General features: G+C 40.1%; 1 protein-coding gene across 6 annotated transcripts in view; it reads left to right on the plus strand.

Moving 5' to 3' along the window:
• Positions 1 to 21,694, plus strand: part of LOC130568521 (nuclear receptor corepressor 2-like) — a 100,637-nt gene that overhangs the window by 12,288 nt on the left and 66,655 nt on the right. The window contains exons 1-2 of one of the 6 annotated variants that reach the window (XM_057357441.1): positions 8,447 to 8,533; positions 8,612 to 8,645. The exons of 4 other annotated variants lie outside the window; for them this stretch is intronic. The gene's annotated coding sequence lies outside the window, so the exon portion shown is untranslated. Of the gene's footprint in view, positions 1 to 8,410; positions 8,534 to 8,611; positions 8,646 to 21,694 lie in introns of those variants that run through there. One more of the 6 variants, XM_057357442.1, reaches the window with a different exon arrangement.

Here is a 21,694-nt window from a genome sequence, read left to right on the forward strand (position 1 = left end):
TTTTTATTGAGACACAAGTGCCCTGTGAGTTCATAGCTTTGAATAAATCAATAAAAAAAGTGTACACGTATACAAATGTGCGCTCTGGTTATTGAAGAACAATAGATACAGAACTGTCATGAGTCATGACTGTCTTGCAATGAATTGAGGTGTTATTGTATACAAGGTCTGGGCAATACATGCATTCTTTGGCCTTGTTTTTGGTATTTTTTAGTTGTTCAATTTAGAAGCATAGTTATGAGTTATGTTTGAGATTAGTCGTCTCCTAATTGTCATTATCACACCCTTAACTTCATTCCACATGAGAATAGATAGTAGTTAATGTTTGGATTAGTGCTGGATGGTATGACCATAAATTAATATAATGGTAGTTTCCTGGTACTTAAATGTGATTAAAAAATACCATCTCTTTTGATTGAGAGAGGAAATACTGCAGTTGATTGACTTAAAATGCCTCTACTGTCATGTTGAGTGAATATGGTAGAAAAATTCCACCCTAGTATTATACAAAGTTGTAAGTCCCACAAAATGATACTGTTTATAAAGAGGTGGCACTCATGATGAAGTGAAGGAATCGGGATGCATGACAGTTGCTGTCTAAAAAAGAACCTTATAATTGTGCAAATATTGCAAACAACTTGTAACTACACAATGTAAACAATTTCCTTCCACTATAATAACTGCAAAGTTTAGAATTCTTTAACAACTGTATAGCATGCAGAGGTAACTTGCATATATAATATTTTAGGAAATAAGTAGAGAACAGAGATGGAGAACTTTTTTTCCTTGGTGGCACTCCCAACTTCAAGAGTTAGGAGCACCCACCTGAAAATTAATACCATGGTCTGTCTGAATAGTTGAATACAAAATGGTAACAATTTTACCATTAAAACATGCATGTGATGTCTGCTGTGTTTCACATAGTCACAATGGCTTCATGATTTCCTGAAATCGTAATTTTTATCATAAAACAAAAGCTTAAAGTCCTGGTAAAGAGAGTTCTGGGAATTGTTTCTAAACACATTATAGATGTTAGAAATGTATTGCTGAAACACATTACAAAGACTAAGTAGTATGTAGAACTGAATTGTGGAGTTAAACCGTTAAACAGTTTTTTACCAATCCTCTTTTCAGGATTTTTTGGGCGGGGCTAAAACGGGTGATCGATGACCCAATGGAGCGTCCGAGCATGCATGGTCCGTCCCCTATCACTAGAGCGCCTAGCATCAGGTGTCTGCTCAATCATGAGCTCAGGGTTTTAAGATCTCACGCACATGCTTTCAGGCTCTCTCACGGTCTCACTCTGCCCAACTAAACAAATCTCATGCCAAATAACAATCAAAATGGTAATGCAAACGCGAATGGTCGGAGGAGAATAACGCAAAAAGGAGGATAACTGCGTGTGATCGCGACGTGCTTCAGTGAGTGATGTTTAATTAACAAATTTCGAGATGAGCACGAGCAGATAATCCACCCGGCTGGTTCGCTATCAGCAATCTCAGCATCTACCTTATCAGCTCAAGAGAGAACCACTACAAATAGACAAAGTTGTCTGTGTTCACACTTGACTCTTTTTTTGAAGCTGCTAGCGTCTGTTTTAAATTATAATCCTATGCAGGGCTCCAGACTGCGACTAAAATGGTCGCATTTGCAACTAAAACTATTAATTTGCGAGTGATATTTTTGCGGATTTTTCTGCAGATTCCGTATGGCCTTGCTTATGAAAAAAACGTTTTGTGAGCAAAACCTAAGATATACATTAGGCATGTGCCGGTATCAAATTTCCATGCTGCGATTAATTGATTAAGGTTTCGTCGCGGTAAACGGTATTATCGCAGTATTCAATTCTATGAGAAATGCAGGTTGAAAATATAAACCAACTTCAGTGTTTTACTCTTGATAACAACTTTATTTTAAATAATAAAGAGAACCTCAAACATTTAAATACAAATAAATATAAATAAAACAACACACAGTAATGATGTATAAAGTGAGTTTATTCAAACAGAATAAAGTGCAAACTGCAAAAGAACAACTTTTGTTAACTGCTTTTAAATATACTTATGTCTATACAACGCTAGTACTACAATTCATGTTATTATTATTGTTTGAATAACAAGCCAAGCCTGTGTGTTAACTATTATAGCAAGCTAAACATTTATAAACAGCAAATTCACTCGCACTTTGTGACAGTGTATGACTTTATTGCGTTCCATCAACGTATAATTAAAATAATTATTCTGCCACACTGTCAAATTTCATTACTCGGCTTTAGGGCTGCAACTAACGATTATTTTGATAATCGATTAGTTGGTCGATTATTTTTCCGATTAATCGGATATAAATGTAATTGCATCTTTTGCTTATGATAAGTAAATCAGATATGGGAAAAGTATACACGACTGAACTCATTAGCCTTCTCCAAAAATGTTGTGAATGTCTCCATAATTAACACACCTGGTGAGTTGATTCATGTGTGTCATATTAGAAGCAACTGACAATAGTCTCTCCCAAACGTGGGAGCCAGGGGAGGGTCGGCCAAGGAAATATTTTTTTTGTGCCATGAAAAGTGAGATATTTGTCATTCAAATGTAGTGAAGTACAGTAAAAAGTAAACAGAAAAAGTAATACTTAAGTACAAATACTCAAAAAGTGTACTTAAGTTCAGTACTCAAGTAAATGTACTTCGTTACCCACCTCTGAACTAAATAAACCACCAAATCAGGGTATTTAGCTTATTATGTACTTTGCAAAGTGCAAACGCCACAAATTGAGTTTTACTAATATAATCTTTAATTTTGTCATTTAAACACCTCTCCCTTTTAAACTTTAAAACTGCGCAGCTTGAAGAGATGCATGTAAAACACGTCTGACTTTAAAACTGCGCACCTCGCGCTGCACGGAGAGATGCATGCACCGAGAAACACGTCTGACTTTAAAACAGCGCAACTTGTGCTGCACGGAGAGACACAACCACGGAGAGACACGTGTGACTTTAAAACTGCGTACCTCGCGCAGCACGGAGAGACACGTGTTACTTTAAAACTGCGTACCTCGCGCAGCACGGAGAGACACGTGTCACTTTAAAACTGCGCACCTCGCGCTGCACTGAGAGACACATGTGTGACTTTAAAACTGCGCACCTCGCCCTGCACGGAGAGACACGTGTGACTTTAAAACTGCGCACCTCGCCCTGCACGGAGAGACACGTGTGACTTTAAAACCGCGCATCTCGCGCTGCACGGAGACACGTGTGACTTTAAAACTGCGCATCTCGCGCTGCACTGAGAGACACGTCTGACTTTAAAACTGCGCACCTCCCGCTACACAAAGAGACACGTGTGACTTTAAAACTGCGTCACTCGTGCTGCACGGAGAGACACGTGTGACTTTAAAATAATATAAATTATTATAAATCGGGGATAAATCGTCGGCAGCGTTCCTCCTTCCGCCATGCTTCCTCTCCGTGTGGTACTGTTTACATCACAGTGCGCACACGTCTTTTGCTCAGCAGCACACACACACACACACGCACGCACGCGCGCGTAGGCATCTCCACATGGGGAATGGGATTGTTTAGATCAGAGTGCGCATTCCTACGCAGCATGCACGCAGTGTACTTTTATCCGGTTGATGAAAAATAAACAAATACGCGTTCTAAAAATCAAAATGCTGATCTATATATTTTTGCGGTATTTGAAAGTGCCCGCGATAACAACATCGCGCGAATCCATTACCGCGGTTAATCGCATTACCGAATATCGGCACATGTCTAATATACATACAACAGGATAACTAAAAGTACGTCATTTAAAAATGTAAGTTCATGTTATGTGGCTCTTAAAAAAAATAATTTGGGGTCTGTGTTTTTCCTCTATAGGAGCCAATGGCTCCTTAATTATTTTTTTTGTCTGGAGCCCTGCTATGGGGAGTAAACAGTGTTTTCAAAAAAAGTCCTGAGCGCTTTTTTAAACGCCAGCGCCAGCGTCTACGTCAAGCACCCTTTTCACAGCTAACCAATGACAACATGTGAGGAACGTGATTGGTCGAGAAGGCTCAAGCTCGAAAAAATAAAATGCCATCCGAAACGCCCTTTGGAGCATAGTTTTGTATAAATGTAAGTTGTATTTTCACTTTCAATAACTTTTGATTGCATTTCTAGCGAGGAATTAGTAGTTTTTAAATATGTGATTCATTGGTTATAGCAAAGACTGTCTGTTTATGATTCAAATTATGAAGGCCTATGAAGCCTGTCTCTCTAAGCTGCCTCCACTAGGGCTGTCACGATTATTAAATTTGATTGACGATTAATTGTCTAATAAATCATTGCGATTATGGTGATTAATTGTCTGTTTTAGGGCTTTGGCGATTATGGCGATTAATTGTCTGTTTTTGAGCTTTGACATTTAATTCTCATTCATTTTTGATTCAGCGATTGAAACGACCATATTGTTCTGAATACAAGACTATGTTTTTTTCTTGGAAATACATCGGAAAAAATTGGGTCATCATATATTTAAGGTTTAGGCTTTTACCTGTCAATAATACAACCACCAAATACTTGTAAATGAAGTAAATTGATCAGGTGTGAATTGAAGCCTCCATTAAAATACTATCAGTCATAGAAAAGCTTCTAGTCTGTTTTTTTCTCACTTGCAAGACTACAGTAAAATTTTACTTGTGTGTTAATGAAATTTTGATAGACTGGTTTTCACACTGAGATTTGCTTAAATAATATTAAATTGTACTGCAGGTAATTTGTATATGTTTTAGTTTTTTTAAGTGATTGTGTTGTGGTGGTACATTTTACAAGTATTACCATGCTTTAGTAACAATATATACACTAAAATATGCAATATGCAGATGCACTACAGCTCCCCCTAGTGTCTTCTATAGAGATGTGCAATAATTGCGATGATCCGAAATCATCGCGATGAGGTCAAACAATCGCAATGAGACGATTATTTAATAATCGTGACAGCCCTAGCCTCCACGCACAAATGCTATCTTTGAACATTGCGAGCGTTTTTTTTTTTTTTTACAAAAAAAGCACCATTGTCAACTTTTTCTTGTCAAAAAAAGAAGTCAAATGTGAACACCTCCATTATCTCTACAGTCTTCAGGCATCCCTCCACCAGCCCGGCTCCTCACCTGTCCCGTAGGACAACAGGGGAGCACTCTGGGTTCAGGCTAATACCGGGCCTGTAGCCCTCTCCCCGGACAGGGGGAGAGTACTCAGAGTTCAGAGGAAACTGACGGACTCTAAGCCCTCTCCCCGGACAGAACGCCAATACGCATCCTCCCATAAAACGTATTCACAAAATTCACATACAGCCTTCTGGGCTGGAGACTCAGGTTGAGCGACGCGAGTGGGTGTGGCTTCAGCACCAACAATCTACACGTCCCCAGCGTTTGAGAGCAGAGAGTCCTGCTTATTTTTCCAAGATATTGATAACTTATTTTATTTACTTGGATGTTTTTTTTTCTCAATTAAAATTTGGCTGGGTGGTTAAATAACACACTTTTCTATTGTGTGACAAACTCCGAACACATATTTTAATGTCACTTTACTCTGACTTTAAATTAGATATGTGAGGGCAAGCGATCGCATCATGCTGTCAAGTAGGGCGACACTGGCATATCGGTATCGGCCGATAATAACATTTAGGCCGATAAATTATGAATCATTTTCTCCGGTTAAACCACTTCAGCTGCACGCTGCTCACAGTTAAAACCCTGTACAGCACTGTCTTTCTGTCATAATCATTCACTTACTGTTATTAGCAAAAAACAGATCTTGAGACCTGTTAGACTCGTGGCTATTAAGAACACTTTTCTGGGTTGCTCTGGAAGAACATCTATAATTTGTTTATTAAATAAACGTTAAAGAAGGCTTGGTACATGATTTTCTGGGAAAAAATAGAATTAATGGTTACATTGTTTTCTGCAGTGAAGGTTTTCAAAATAAAAGCAGTTGTCCACTTTTTGCCTTTTGTTTCAGCCTCAGAAAATGTCATATTAATATTTAGATACTGTATGTTGGCCAATATATTGATTATCGGCTTCCAGTGTTAAAGAATTATCAAAATTTACATATCGGTGCATCCCTACTGTCAATCCTCCTTCCTCTACTGACACTTATTTCTCATAACAGCATACAGAGAAAAACAGTTAAAACTAAAAACACATCATGTTTATATGCTTATATTGAGCAGGAATGAGGGGAACACGTTCGCTTTTTGAATATGTTTGCTCGTGAGTGTATTTAATATAACGTAATGCGAACTTGCAATTGCTATACCTGTGTTACAGTCATCTGCTGTTCAACTGCGTGGTGCGTGTTCCCATTGCGACGCGAACGCAATATGTAACGTTACCGCTCATGTGCGAGACGCACGCGAACATCCAAATGCCTCCATTTAGCGCATTTTTATAAAAAAATTATGATACAGTAGTGCCGCGGCATAGAAAGACGCATTCTGTGGCTGTGTCCGAAATAGCCCCTTAACCCTAATATAATGCACTATTTGAGGGGACATCCATTTTTAGTGTTGTCCGAATTCATAGTGGGGACATTACTGAGTGCACTCATTCAATAACATGATGCATCATAATAACGAGTGTACAACCGACGTACACTCACGGCTAGCTGCTAGCCATCTATCGTGAGGCTCGTGCTGAATTCATTCCAGTGTCTCGGCATAAGATGGCGCCTTCCAGTGTCCGAATTTACTCACTCGTTTTCACCCTCTCCTTAAAGTGGACTATATTAGTGAACTAATGTAGGGAATAGTGAATGAGTGTATAGGGGGCGATTTCGGACACAGCCTGTGTGAATGGGGGTCACAGTGCAACAGTGAAAAGGGACCCCACTGAAACAGTGTCGCGCTGCGCAGCATTCTGTACGTTGTTTAAGCTACATACACCGGTAATGCGGTATGTTAAAAATTAATATCATAACAAAAATACACACCGGTATTCGGTATGAACCGGTATATCGCCCAGCACTAGTTTGGATTGTTCTGATCTAAACAGACTTCACAAAACAAAGCCACAAAAATCAGTAAAGCACACAATATTCACAACGTAAGGAGATCAATGAAATTTTGATGCTAGCAAGCAAGCATTTGTGTTTGTAATAATGTGTAATTCAGGGCTTGACATTAAGCATTGTCATGTTATTGTCCTTCGGACAAGTACATTTCCCATTCACTTGTCTGAGTACAAAAATTACTTGTCCGAAGATTTAAAAAATTGTATTTCATTTGAAGTGTCGATATAATTGTTAAGTCAAGTTTGCTTCTAAGCGTTTTACCTTGTGTCCGCCTGAATTGAGACTGCACCTTTAACTATTATTATTATTTTGAGTTTCTTCTCTTCTTATTGCTTAGCGTAAAAAGTGGTTGAATACTCTCTGTAAGAAAGATGGTGTTGGTTTTCCACTCACTATCTTTCATATAATCTGTTTTAAGTTTAGGTCAGCTGTTCTCTGGAGTCTCAAAGTGGTCATGGGAACCCCATTGCACTTAAACCCAGATATCATGGTTGAATTAAAGGTCAGTTTATGGTTCTGCGTAGGACCTACGCCGTAACATACGGCGTAGCCTACGTACGTAGACGACGCCGTCGTGAACATTTATGGTTCTGCGTTGAGAGTATGCGTCATACTGCAATTACACTGCCGAAACGCTAGTTGGCTCTTTGTGTTTTCATGGGTTAGCTCTTCTTCGCCGATGTTTTGTGTGTGTGTATGCTAGTGTTTGCAAACGACAATGGAAGCCAAACCGACGTTAGAGGAAATCTCTCTCCAAGAATTCGCCGCCATCTGACAGTCTTTATAGTCCGCCGAAGAGGAGTCATACAGATGCGTGTATTTCCGAACCTCTTCAATCAGACGCTCAGTAACTTGGTCGATGTCGATGCTCACCATGTTGTTCTTTTGTGGACTCTGAACTTGCCGGAAGAAGACACCAGAGAAGAAGATGCCGGAAATGCGTAGAAGGAAGTACGATGCTGCCAAACTGACCAATCACAGCGCTTGCGGTCCGCGTAGGGTCCGCGTTGAGTTGACGCGTTGTTACATTTTTGGAGAGGAGCGCGTCAGGCTACGGCGTAGGGTACGCACAGGGTACGCGGCTCTGCGTAGGCCGGCGTAGGTCCTACGCAGAACCATAAACTGACCTTAAGGCTGTGTGTGTGGGCTGATTATTATCCATCTAATTTGGATTTTTCATTTCCTTGCGTCCCATCTTTCATTGCAGCAGATGGGATTATTGAAGCAGTTGTATATGCAGTATATTGGTGACACACTCTCTCTCTCTCGTTCGTTCTCTCTCTGCCTCGGGGTTTTGTACTCTCTGGCCCATTATGAAACAAGCGACTGCTTATGAAACAGGATGTGAGGGGCGGATGGATTTTGTGCAGCAAAGCATACCAGTTTCAGCAGCTGTGTGTGTAGGGGCTGGTGAAATTGACTGATGTGTGTGAAGAGGGAATGGAGACGGGCTTCACCTTCTTGCAATAGCCACTTATTGTGAGATGATCTTTTTATTCTGAAGTCTTTCAGTTGACTTTGATCAATTTGTGTTATCATTTTGGCATTTTTTTTCAGATACCTGAAACGCTCAGCCCTGTGTCTGCAGAAGGTATTTGAAAGAAAGTTACATAAAGGCTTGCTTCTGCACCTATGCTATTTATTCCAGACTTAGATATAGCATGGAAAAGAGATCAGATCACTTATCTGGCTACTCGATGTAAACAAATGTAACATAAACAGCTGTTTATGTTTGGAACTCTTCCATCTTTGAATCACTGTGTTGTTGTTACTAGGCAGTAATAAATTCTTGATTTATTTTAGCAAGAAAACTCCACTGGTATGTTTTTCCAAATGAGGATTTTAAACTAGTTAGTTGTATTTCATATAGCAGCTGGTGGATTTTAAATGGTAGGTTGTCAAACGGCGAGTTGGGTATGTTGCTTGTGTGTTAGCATGTTTCTGTCTGCATAATAGAGTATTGACTCATGTGGAAGAGTGCCCGAGACTTTACTGGAAGAGGAGCTGTGCTTTCTGTCAGTAGTATCTGTTTATCTACAATCAGCAGAAGCAATTCCACTGCATAGCAGTCTGCAGAGAAAGAAGGGATGTTCGGGAAATGCGTGGAAAAAAAGTTGACTGTTTAGGACTTTGTGGAATATGTCTCAGAAGTGTGTGTTGGAGACGGATGTCAATGCTATTCAGACATTGTTAGTTATGTGAAGCATTGATGATATCATGCGGAGCATGTGTAATACTCTAGGATAGTTTGAGTCTACTTTTGCAAACCGCAAGAAGAAAAAGCCCATCATCAGGGTTTTTCCTGGCTCAAAATGAGGCGGAGTTGGTGCCATCCTGATCTTGTACATGCACGCACACACACGCACACGCTTTGGTTGACTATCCCCGTGGGGACAGTCCATAGGCGTAATGTTTTTATACTGTACAAACTGTATATTCTATCCCCTATCCCTAACCCTATCCCTAAACCTAAAGATCATAGAACACTTTTTGCATTTTTAGATTTGTAAAAAATATTGTTCTGTACAATTTATTAGCTTTTTTGCCCCTGGGGACCTCAATTTTGGTCCCCACGGTGACACGAGTCCCCATGTGTTGGTGTGTATTCAGGTTTAGGTCCCCACCGGGATATACAAACATGAACACACACACACACGTAGGCCTACCGTACCTTTAAGTGGCTTAACCAAAGTGACTTTGAGTTTGACATATTAAAAGTTCTAATAAAATTAGATAAAAATTACAATTATTAAGTTATATAAAACATTACTTTTATTCAACCAAACAGAAATAAAGCTTTTTTATCATTTTCAACTAACTTTTATGCCCACAATAGCCAACTGAATTAACCAGTCTTTCTAAATGAGCAAAGCTCATTCACATCTTGCATTCTCTGTGGTTCAGTTTAAATGATTCAAGGATCTCTTATAGGGCTGCCGCTATCGATTCTTTTACTAATCGAGTATTCTACTGATTTTCCATCAATTAATTGGGTATTCGGATAATACGCACTTTTTCTTTATTAAAAAGCAATACTAAATATACAAGAGAAAATAAGACAGGTCTCTTAAAATGATTAAAACAACTAATTTGTTTCCTTTTTAGAACAATTAAAGTTTTTATTGCTGAAATTGCATATAATAATATCTGTGAAAACTAAACCCATTTAGTATATTCCATTGCCATATTAAATTCAAAATGCAATATAATACAAATATATAAATAAGAAACAAGAATAAAAATAGAAAGAATAATTTCAAAGGTAAACAACTAACTTCAGCTTATGCATGATGCATTTAGTTTATATAAATTAGTTTTAGTTTCTGTTTTTTACTATTAAATAGTAATATATAGCCTATGACTTTTATTTTGGCAGGTTGTCGGAGGACGCTTATTTTTTACTTTGTCTGTTTCTTCAATCGTGAAATAAACTCTGAGCAACTCTGGAGGTGAAGTTCATGTCCTCATCCAGCACAGACGCAGACAAATTTATGAGCATCATGCGTGTAGCATGTTAAACTGTGGAGTTCATTCACTCAGACACGCAGAACAGCCAGATGACATGTGTAACGTTAAATAACAGGATTCGGCGTCCACAAGTCCGCATCTAGTTTGATGGACTCAACGCAGCCGGAAAACAAGTTTCACTCGCAAAATAGACTAAAACTAAGTAAAATAGCAGTTCACCATTTCAATAAGCTATCACTCATTTATCAGCATGAGAAATACGTGTGAGCGTGTGAATAGACTAAAATGCGTGTCTCTCACGGTGAAAGCGTGAGACTTGAGAGCCCTGTAACATGAATAGAGTTTAGCGGGCTGTGCGTCAGTATTAACGGTCCGTGGGGAAACGCAGTGCTCCGTTTGTACTGTAGTTAAATGGATTAAACGAAGGCTTCGAGGCAACAAAATTTGCCTCGATGATCGGTTCAAATGAGTCATTCGTGTGCGAGACGTTCTGAACGGTTCATACTGGAGAGCTCGCTGCGTACAGTATACGCTGATTCAACGATCCAATTGCACAGCTAAAGACATTACAATGATGTACGTCATGTTAATTTAATACATTTCAAGAAATTAAACGTAGTTGGATGCAAACCAGACAGCCGTGAAACACAGGCTGGCTCTTGTTCTGCAACTCTTTTTAGCGCCTCAGTGTGCTGATAACGAAACAGCGCCTCCACTGTGGCGTAATGTCGCAACTGCAGTTACAAATGACAGTCTGTTAAATGCACGCAGCATTTCTTGTGAAGACTCACAACATAATTTTGGTGAGAGCCTGAGGCGGCACGACATTTGACGGAGGCGGCCGCCTCCAATTTCTCTATGCAGGAAAAACCCTGATCATGGAGCTTCTTCAGTTAATTATCTGTATCCATATTTCACCTATCTTTTAATCTCATGTTATATCTTTTTGTTCCATTTATCTGTTTGAACAGTTTATGTCTATACTCTCACTTTCTCCCACCGATTGAAACAAAGTCTAATGATTTTCACATTCAGTGCTGAGGTTAAGCTCTTTTCATTGTGCTGCATTTTCATCCCGGAGCTCCTGCAAGAGGGAACATACTATTCTCCTCTCAGCCTTTTGAGAACAATCATTCTGCACATTTCTTCCATGGATCTGGGCAACCTCCTCAGCCTCAGACTTTAGACTTAAACAGGCTGACTGATGTAGTGTTAATGAAAAAGTGTTAAATGAGCATGGCCCATTAAACATCCTTGAGGCGAAACATGTTAGTCACCATCCTAATCCATCCTTAATTTATGTCCCCGAATCCTTCGGAGTCTAAATTTGCAATCAGCAAACATTTGATTGTTGTATAAAATACGGCAAATGGCAAAACGAGGATGAGAAATCGATGTCAGTGAGTTTACCGACACATACGCTCAGCAAGCGTCAAGGTTGAGTGAGCATAAAAGCAGAGGGAGCGATTGTGAGCCCTTGAGAGTTACCCTCAGCAACCATAACCCTTGGTTTAATCTCTGCACAAAAGACGAGATGCCTTGGAGACAAAAGCGCTTAAAGAAAATATCCAATTGATGGACGGCTTAGATCTTTTCCATTCTAAAGCCCTGTCTCCCCAGCCTCTTTCTAATATCGGCTCATAACGTTAGTGTAATGTCAGTGCTCCCTGCCTGTGACGTCTCTTTCTCTCTCCAGACTGTGGAGGATGTGAATTCTTGGCTCAGGAGGAAATTCCAGCCTGTTAAGAAGAAGCTTGCAGGTTATTTATGGGGGAATCTCATTTTCTGCTCGGCCGCTGCTGAAAAATGGCTGTCTGAAGTAGCTTTGGCAGACAAAGCATAGCTCTACCAGCAGCAAGTGGGAGTGTGTTTGGGGCTTTGAATGCTTGAGAAGAGACTACTGGTGATCTGCGAACTATGTGTGTGCCTGCCTTTTTTGGCAAGGTCTTTGTCAGTCACGTGTGTATTTCACGCACAAACAGAAACACACTCCTGATGCAAGTGTGATTCATCCTGTGCGAGATTGAGATGCATCACTGTTGGTTTATGCAGGGGTGTTTGTGTTGAGTGGCTTTTAATATAATGTAAAATCGTTTGCGTATGTGTTGTATTTATGTGGGCAGTGCGACCACTTGCTTCACACATTCATCTCAGTCTGTTTACATGTTTGCATTTGTCACTGTTGTTTGATTGTGATTGGTTCTCTCAAAGGGGTGAACATGACGCGTTTCGGGCTTTTGGAGACATTCTCACCTACTGCAAAATGTTTGCGTGCATGCCAGAATCTAACATCCGGCTGTTTTCTGGTTGGAATCTGCATCCTGTGTTACCTTTACAGCACATTCTGTACCCCCTGCCCTCATAGTAGGGTTACATGGAAACACTTTGCAGTTTATTATGTGATCTTGATCAAAACCATTGTGATATCTGTGTTTTTCGACACGCGCACACACACACAGAGAGAATGGCACTGATCTTAAAGGGGTCAAATGACAGGGCTAAAACGAATAGTATCGTTTGTTTTAGATGTGATGCAATGTTTATACACTATTTAAGGTTAAAAAACGCTGTATTTTCCACATACCGTGCATGTTTGTATCTCCTCTTTGCCCCGCCTCTCTGAAACGCGCAGATTTTTTACAAAGCTCATGGCTCTGAAAAGCGAGGTGTGCTATGATTGGCCAGTTAACCAGTGCGTAGTGATTGGTCGAATAATGCAAGCGTGTGACGGAAATATAACGCCTCTTACCATATTCGGAACATCATGCTCCCAAGCAATTGTACTGACAGATGATAAAATGTCATCGGTACTTTCCTTATCAATTCAAGCCCGAATCTGATCCGGAAAATTAAGATGATCAAGCCAATACATCAACTTTGCCAGGATTGTAAAGGATTGGTAAGGTTTTTAAAAAATATATTATGTTAAATACAAACCCGATTCCAAAAAAGTTGGGACACTGTACAAATTGTGAATAAAAACAGAATGCAATGATGTGGAAGTTTCAAATTTCAATATTTTATTCAGAATACAACATAGATGACATATCAAATGTTTAAACTGAGAGAATGTATCATTTTAAGGGAAAAATAAGTTGATTTTAAATTTCATGGCATCAACACATCTCAAAAAAGTTGGGACAAGGCCATGTTTACCACTGTGTGGCATCCCCTCTTCTTTTTATAACAGTCTGCAAACGTCTGGGGACTGAGGAGACAAGTTGCTCAAGTTTAGGAATAGGAATGTTGTCCCATTCTTGTCTAATACAGGCTTCTAGTTGCTCGACTGTCTTAGGTCTTCTTTGTCGCATCTTCCTCTTTATGATGCGCCAAATGTTTTCTATGGGTGAAAGATCTGGACTGCAGGCTGGCCATTTCAGTACCCGGATCCTTCTTTTACGCAGCCATGATGTTGTAATTGATGCAGTATGTGGTCTGGCATTGCCATGTTGGAAAATGCAAGGTCTTCCCTGAAAGAGACGACGTCTGGATGGGAGCATATGTTGTTCTAGAACTTGGATATACCTTTCAGCATTGATGGTGCCTTTCCAGATGTGTAAGCTGCCCATGCCACACGCACTCATGCAACCCCATACCATCAGAGATGCAGGCTTCTGAACTGAGCGCTGATAACAACTTGGGTTGTCCTTGTCCTCTTTAGTCCGGATGACATGGCGTCCCAGTTTTCCAAAAAGAACTTCAAATTTTGATTCGTCTGACCACAGAACAGTTTTCCACTTTGCCACAGTCCATTTTAAATGAGCCTTGGCCCAGAGAAAACGCCTGCGCTTCTGGATCATGTTTAGATATGGCTTATTTTTTGACCTATAGAGTTTTAGCCGGCAACGGCGAATGGCACGGTGGATTGTGTTCACCGACAATGTTTTCTGGAAGTATTCCTGAGCCCATGTTGTGATTTCCATTACAGTAGCATTCCTGTATGTGATGCAGTGCCGTCTAAGGGCCCGAAGATCACGGGCATCCAGTATGGTTTTCCGGCCTTGACCCTTACGCACAGAGATTGTTCCAGATTCTCTGAATCTTTGGATGATATTATGCACTGTAGATGATGATAACTTCAAACTCTTTGCAATTTTTCTCTGAGAAACTCCTTTCTGATATTGCTCCACTATTTTTCGCCGAAGCATTGGGGGAATTGGTGAACCTCTGCCCATCTTGACTTCTGAGAGACACTGCCACTCTGAGAGGCTCTTTTTATACCCAATCATGTTGCCAATTGACCTAATAAGTTGCAAATTGGTCCTCCAGCTGTTCCTTATATGTACATTTAACTTTTCTGGCCTCTTATTGCTACCTGTCCCAACTTTTTTGGAATGTGTAGCTCTCATGAAATCCAAAATGAGCCAATATTTGGCATGACATTTCAAAATGTCTCACTTTCAACATTTGATATGTTATCTATATTCTATTGTGAATAAAATATAAGTTTATGAGATTCGTAAATTATTGCATTCCTTTTTTATTCACAATTTGTGCAGTGTCCCAACTTTTTTGGAATCGTGTTTGTAGTTAAAAACTATAGCTAACTGTTTTACCTTTTATATACAACATTATAAAGTTTTGCCGTTAGTGATCAACCAGTGTTACGCCATGTCTCGTCGCGACTCAACAAAGACAATAAACCCCATTATAAACGCGACATTTGTTGCCTCTAGTTGGAACATAATTACTGATTATTAGGACTTATGTTGTCTTTTTTCACGTTGCGCGTGTGTCTGCATTTGCAGATCACAAACACACGACAAACTCAACTCGCGTTAGTCTGTCACATAGTCTTTTACAATGAAAATACACTTACAGGCTGCGATCTGAAGCGCCAGACTGTCCTTGTGAAGTTGTAACGGTTGGAATTGCCCCACTTTTTAATCAAAGCTTTTGTGCACAGGCGGCCTTCATCTCTTCATCAAAGAGGCTTTCTTTTCGCAACGAAACACACAGCGTCTCCACGACATGGCTGCGGCGGCGACGATACAATGAGATTTACAAGTACGCCCACCTTACTTGTGTATACATTTGGGCGGTCTTAAGGTCTTTGCACATCCAGTCTGAAATTTTCGTATGCGTTTTTTCGTATTTGGCTCTCGTTTGTACGGTGTCTCTGAATTGTTAAAAAAGGCCACTCAAAATGCTTGACGGATGCGAAAAACGCAGAAAATCGAACCCGGTCCGAATTTTTTTATGACGGACGAAAATATCGGAGGCAGTGTGTAAATGTGATTGACACAACGTGAGGTCGTGTTTATTTTTTAACGTGCGGAAATTTCGGACGCAAATTTCGGACTCAATGTGCAGTGGGCTTTAGTCAAGTCATACCACGAAATGATGTACATTCGTGGGGGTGTGGTTACACGAGGCGTTTCAGGCAGGTCTGTGTGAGCATTCGGTTTTAGATAGAATGCATCTTTTGTTCCGACACTTTAATTATTGCAATTTTACATTTCTAATACATGCATGGGCAACTTATAACATACCAAAGACACAGAAAAACATGTATTCGCACCATATGACCCCTTTAAATGATAAAGACAGAGAGGATTAGTTTAGATTATCGTCCACATTACTGATAAATCATTCACTCTGATGTTGTGCAACACAAAAGCTTCAGCACCAGTTGTTCTGTGTGTGCGCGCTTGCTAATGTTGGTTGACTGAGCACTTGGATATGGATTTGGCTGCAGTTCTCTGTTTATAGGGCATTTTTACTGAAATGAGCTGTAAAGATTTATTTGTTTACGCTTGCCTTATGTTCACACATGCTATTTTGGGTTCAACTGTGTGGTTGTGTTGGTTTCTATCGAAACACGGGTGCTGAAAACGGACTGGGGTTAATGTACAGGTGGGTGGTGGTTGGGTGTATGATCGTTTGTATGGGGGCAAGACGTCTATGTTTAAAAGAGAAGTGGAAATAGTGCATCAGGATGTTGGTTTGAAAGTCAGTGCGCTTGTAAATGTGCGGTCGGTGTTACACACCGAAACAGAAGGGGATGGTGGTGTTGGCCGTGGTTTGGACTGAGTCGTTTCAAAAATCAGGGCAGTCTGTGAACATGCCACGGTTTTTCCACAGCATTTGTGTGTTGGCCGTGTTTACTCTCTCTCTCTTATTTTTTTTCAACGCCGACAACCTCTACTTACATTCTCTTGGCTTCTTTCCGTTTGGCATGTGTTCAAAAACTCCTTAAACATGAATTATCGTGTTGTTTCTCAGCAAGCATCGCAAGGCAGACGGATGATTATAGGACTTAAGTTGGGAGGTTATGATAAGTGCTCATCGCTCAAAGTAATTTTGAGTTGTAAACTTTTGACTAGACTCCAGATCCGCATCTGTAAATAAATATAGACTGAAGTGCAAGAATAAAACACTAGCTGGTATGTGGACAGTAAAGAGAGCCTTGACGGTGTGAAGAGTGGGGGAGGGTGTTTTTATTCACAGCCCGTCACGGAGGTCAGACAGCTGCCCCGCATTGTGACCCCAAATAACCTACAGGGGCCACTGTCTGAAAGAACAATAGAAAGGTCAGATGAGAGGGGAAAGAGGGAGGAAAGGGGAGAGAAGGGGGTGGTACAAGGAGAACAGAAAGGGGCACTGGAAGAGGGAAATACAGTCATACTGGTTCACACACACACGGCTTGTCTACTGTAAGTACATAATAACCTCATCTTTGAGCTCATGTAAGCAGCATTAGTGATATTAAAAACTTTGTTTATGAGAAAGAATGGAGGTGAAGGTGCATCCAAACAGCTGCCATGTGCCATTCCTCCTGCCCAACATGTTTGTGTTAATGCCATTAACAGGATGCCATTAAAGGCCTGTTCACACTAAAGCCAATATGACAACTGAGTTACAAATCATTGCTAATGTTTGTTGACCAAAAGGCTTATCATTTGGTCCAACCTATAGAACAAAGACGTTTAATAGTCATTTGCATTGTTCAACAGCTTATATATGTCTAAGCATTGACAGAACCAGGATGTATCACCTGTCCAGTATGCTGTGCTACAGGAATACAATTTAAGGCTGCGTGCTGCGTGTACAGATCTATTCGGTTAAATGGGTGAATTAAGATTAAATCTGATTAGCCCTGAAGAGCTGCTTTATTTGGAATGGATCATTCGCCACCGACCGTAGGGTGAAGTGCTGTGTGTTTTTTTCCACCCGCAGGATGATGTACAGCCTGGCCTCAGAGGATAGAAATTAAATTGGAGCGATGCTGTAAGTCTAAATGTGGTGCTGCTAATTGCACAACATGCTTCACGGAGAGTGTCAGATTCAAAATAAAACCCAGACTGAACATTCCAGTTTAAATCCTGAAGGGGAGAAATTAAAGGTGATAATGGCAGCGCTGATTGAAGTGGCATTTTGCGCTGTGGGATTATGGGAGATGTCGCAGGGTAGTCATGGCAGTAATGCAGATGGATGGTAATGCGCATACGGCCGCCACACCTCATGCTGTCTCTGACATTACCAGGCCAGCAGGAGGGACCTGATCGTGGCTCATCAGCTAATGCTTTTCTTTGCGTCACTAATGGGAACGGCCAGGCCTCAAATATTACATCATCATACATGAATCATTCTCAGACAGACATAAGAACCGCCTGTCAAATGTCAAGCTAGGCATTTTGGAAAATCGTTACGCCTCTCTTGTCGTACACTATTTTATACACGTTTCACAGTTCGTTTTGAAAACAAAAGTGTAGTGGTCAGTATATTACTTGCATGTTTTTGCATGCAAGTGTTTGCAATAACATTTTGGGTAAAATTAAAGTAACTATTCGTATTCACTGATAATCTTCCTTTTAACGCAAGCTTGTGCCCAGTCTGCATTTTTATCTAGAATAGAAAAATGCGAACCAAACGGGGTCAAAAATGTTTTTGCCATCAGTGATGCTGATGTGCCATTGTTGAATCGTAGGCTTCTGAAGACTCGCAATTAGCAGTGGTTATATGGACCGATCGTATTTTTTTCTTTGGTTTTGTGACTCTATAAACTATAGTTGTATGGCAAAAGCTGCATATCGAATCATCAAAAATAGCAATGATGTTCTTCTGTAAAAGAAAGCAGCTTAAATGACCCAAGGATGAGTAATAAAAGATTATTCATTTTTGGGGTAATTATTCCTTTACTGATAAAACACTGGTTCTTTCGGTTTTGTTTTCAAGCTGTATGTGTGTGCTTATGTTCAGTAAATGAGAGACAGAAAAGGTATATAGGGACATAACGCGAGAGGGAGGCGGGACACAGAAAAAATCTCACAAAAGCCAGCCACTCCTAGAAACGGAGAAGAAAGGGTTGAGAGAAAGACAGAGGCCGTGATTGAAAGAGGGAGGAGGAGGAGGAGAGAGAGAGGGGTAAGTGAGTTCATTTCTGCATCTGGCAGGCAGCCAAGAGCTTGCCTGTGGGTGTCTGTATCCGTGCCAGGGCATGTGTTTCCCCTTCTGTCTGATGGCCCAGTCTCTCTCTCTCTCTCTCTCTCTCTCTCTCTCTCTCTCTCTCTCTCTCTCTCGCGCCTCCTTTTCCTTCTCATTCCACAGGAGCACTTGCGTTCCAAATCCTTGAGATTAATATTTACCCCGTCAGGCCCGTCTATTTCTGTTTCTACTCTCTCTTCTTTTTTATTATCTTAAACTTTCTTGTCTCATTCCATTTGCTCCCAGCACAGTCATTCCAGTTGTGGCTTTTCATTCCAAATATCCACAGTTTATGTTGTGCCAGTAAAGCGTTAATGTGTGTGGGTGTGGTATACACCTTCCATTTGAAATAAATCTATGTTTTTCTGATCTCATTCTTGAGAAACCCATCTGAAGCCTGTCATCAGGCACATGACTAAGCCCATGATGCCATGATCTTTGATTGTTTCCCAGTGCTGTTATGGGTCAGTGATTGACCCACCAGGCTTGTAGCATGTGCACGGGTGTTTTAATGACCTGAAATAGTAAATTTACTATTATATTTATAACTCAAGTAACAAATGTGTTTCATTTAAGTGTTCAAACCAAAATACAAGCTTTACTTAACTTTTCTGCTCTGGTGTTTGCATGGCTGTACATGGTAACATACAGAAGTGCCCCACATACAGAAGGTGTTACTTTGAAATATTCCTTTAAGATCTAATGGCAAAACATAACACGCTTGTGTGAGTTTTCTATAAGATATGTTTGACTGATTTGTCATTTCATGTATGTTCATGTATATGTTAGGGCTGCTCGATTATGACAAAAATCATAATCACGATTATTTTGGCCAATATTGAGATCCCGATTATTTAACATGATTACTCACTAAGTTTTAAAACAACATAGAAAAATAAAATTTAAACTGTGAATTCAACTGAAAAAGAAATGTAAAGAAATAGCACAGCTGAACAACTGTAAAGGAAGGGGGTGCGCTGTGGATTTATACCACAAGAAAAGAGATGATCCTTGCAAAATGGAATGCAGCACAATAATCGTTTTACATCGATTATTTTGTTTTTGTAATTGTTTAAGTCCAAAATTGACGATTACAATTATTTTCGATTAATTGCACAGCCCTAGTATATGTGTGAGTCCACACTGTGCCTGTCGATAGCCTTTTTGATGACAAAGACATTTTGTTTCTCCTCAGAGCTCCAAACATTCCTGGACTATCGAATCTCCTCCCCCACCACACACAACACAGTAAAACACATTAGAGCGATCGGCTCTCAAGTGTAAATCATTCAGTGACATACAGGAAGGAAGGAGGAACGTAGTGTACCCCTCTTTTGGCTTCCCTACCCTAGAGCAGAGGTTATAGAACTGTTGGTTCATTTTAAATGAATGAATAAATGAAATAAATGAAATGTTTTTATGTAACTCTTCAGTAGTGGATGACAGACATCTTTTACAAGTTTAGGTGTGTAAAAGTGTGAGTGTGTGTATGAGAGAGGGGCCGAGGGGCCCCTTGAGATGGCAGTGGTTTTATGCCTTCATTGACCAAGAGTCTTATCTTGTGAAATGGCAACCACAAGGGGGAATGCTCATTCAAAGAAGTGTGTCTGTTTACATTTCAGTTTGTCAGTGTGATCATGGTTTCAGATAAACTAGAAAGCGTCATTGTAAATGGCTATTAAGTTACTAAACTATTTTGCCAAAACTGCTTAACGTAATTAAATAATTTCGTTATTTGGCAAGGCTGTAAAAAAGTACATGTTTAAAAACGAACTAGTTGGTAGGTTGCCTGAACAAATAGTCAAGTCTTGGGGAAACCCTGTATAAATAGGATGCTTTGGAGTTTACGTGGCCTGTCTCTGATCAGACACATTTTGTATGAGTTGTTCACACAAGAAACATTTAAAGTTCACCCAAAAATGAAAACAGAAGAATTTGTCATCATTTACTCACCCTCTTGTCATTTCAAACCTTTATGACTTACTTTCTTTCGCAGAACTCAAAAGAAGATATTTTGAAGAATGTCTGAACAAAGTCAACACAGGCTTCACGGTACAAAACAACCCTATGGCTAAAATCAGTTTGTGGTGTTTAATGTAAGGTCACTGTTCTCACTTCATGGCAAAGAACAGCTTTGTAAATCACTCTTTGTGATGGTTTTGAAAACTACGGTTCATTTAGCACAGCTTAGGCTACATCCCAGTGTTCGTGAGCACTGCGTAGTGTGTTTGGGAAACATGCATGCTTAGCTCTTTCAACACCTGGTGTTTGTATTGTCATGAAAAGGGTGTCCCTGAGCTCCTCCTAGAGATCAGGGTGACACCACCTCTGGTTGATAACCCTGTGCTATTGAGGTTGGAGTTTGAATAGACACCCTTGCACATTTTCCTCATGTTTTACACTGTTCATACTTTACTGTAGGTTAGTGTAGTGGGATTTCACTGTGTGCATTTGTAAATCATTGGATTGTTGGATGATTGTGGGTAAATAAGTGGCGCATAGCCATTTTAGTATAACTGTGTTAGGTCTCCAGGGCATTATTGTGAAAAACAATTGTTTTCAGTCATACTTAAATTGTTATAAAGAATTTGTTTGTACCTATGAAAATGGAGTTTGAGAATGTGGCGGAGAACATCAGCTGTCTCAATGAGGATAGAAAGAGAGTGTGCAGAAGAAGATACAGAGTGCTCCATTCATTCACTTAATGTGTCAACATGTATCCGGCCAGCAGCAGGTGTTGGCTTT

This window comes from Triplophysa rosa, linkage group LG17, assembly GCF_024868665.1.
Source record: "Triplophysa rosa linkage group LG17, Trosa_1v2, whole genome shotgun sequence".
Taxonomy (NCBI): Eukaryota; Metazoa; Chordata; class Actinopteri; order Cypriniformes; family Nemacheilidae; genus Triplophysa; species Triplophysa rosa.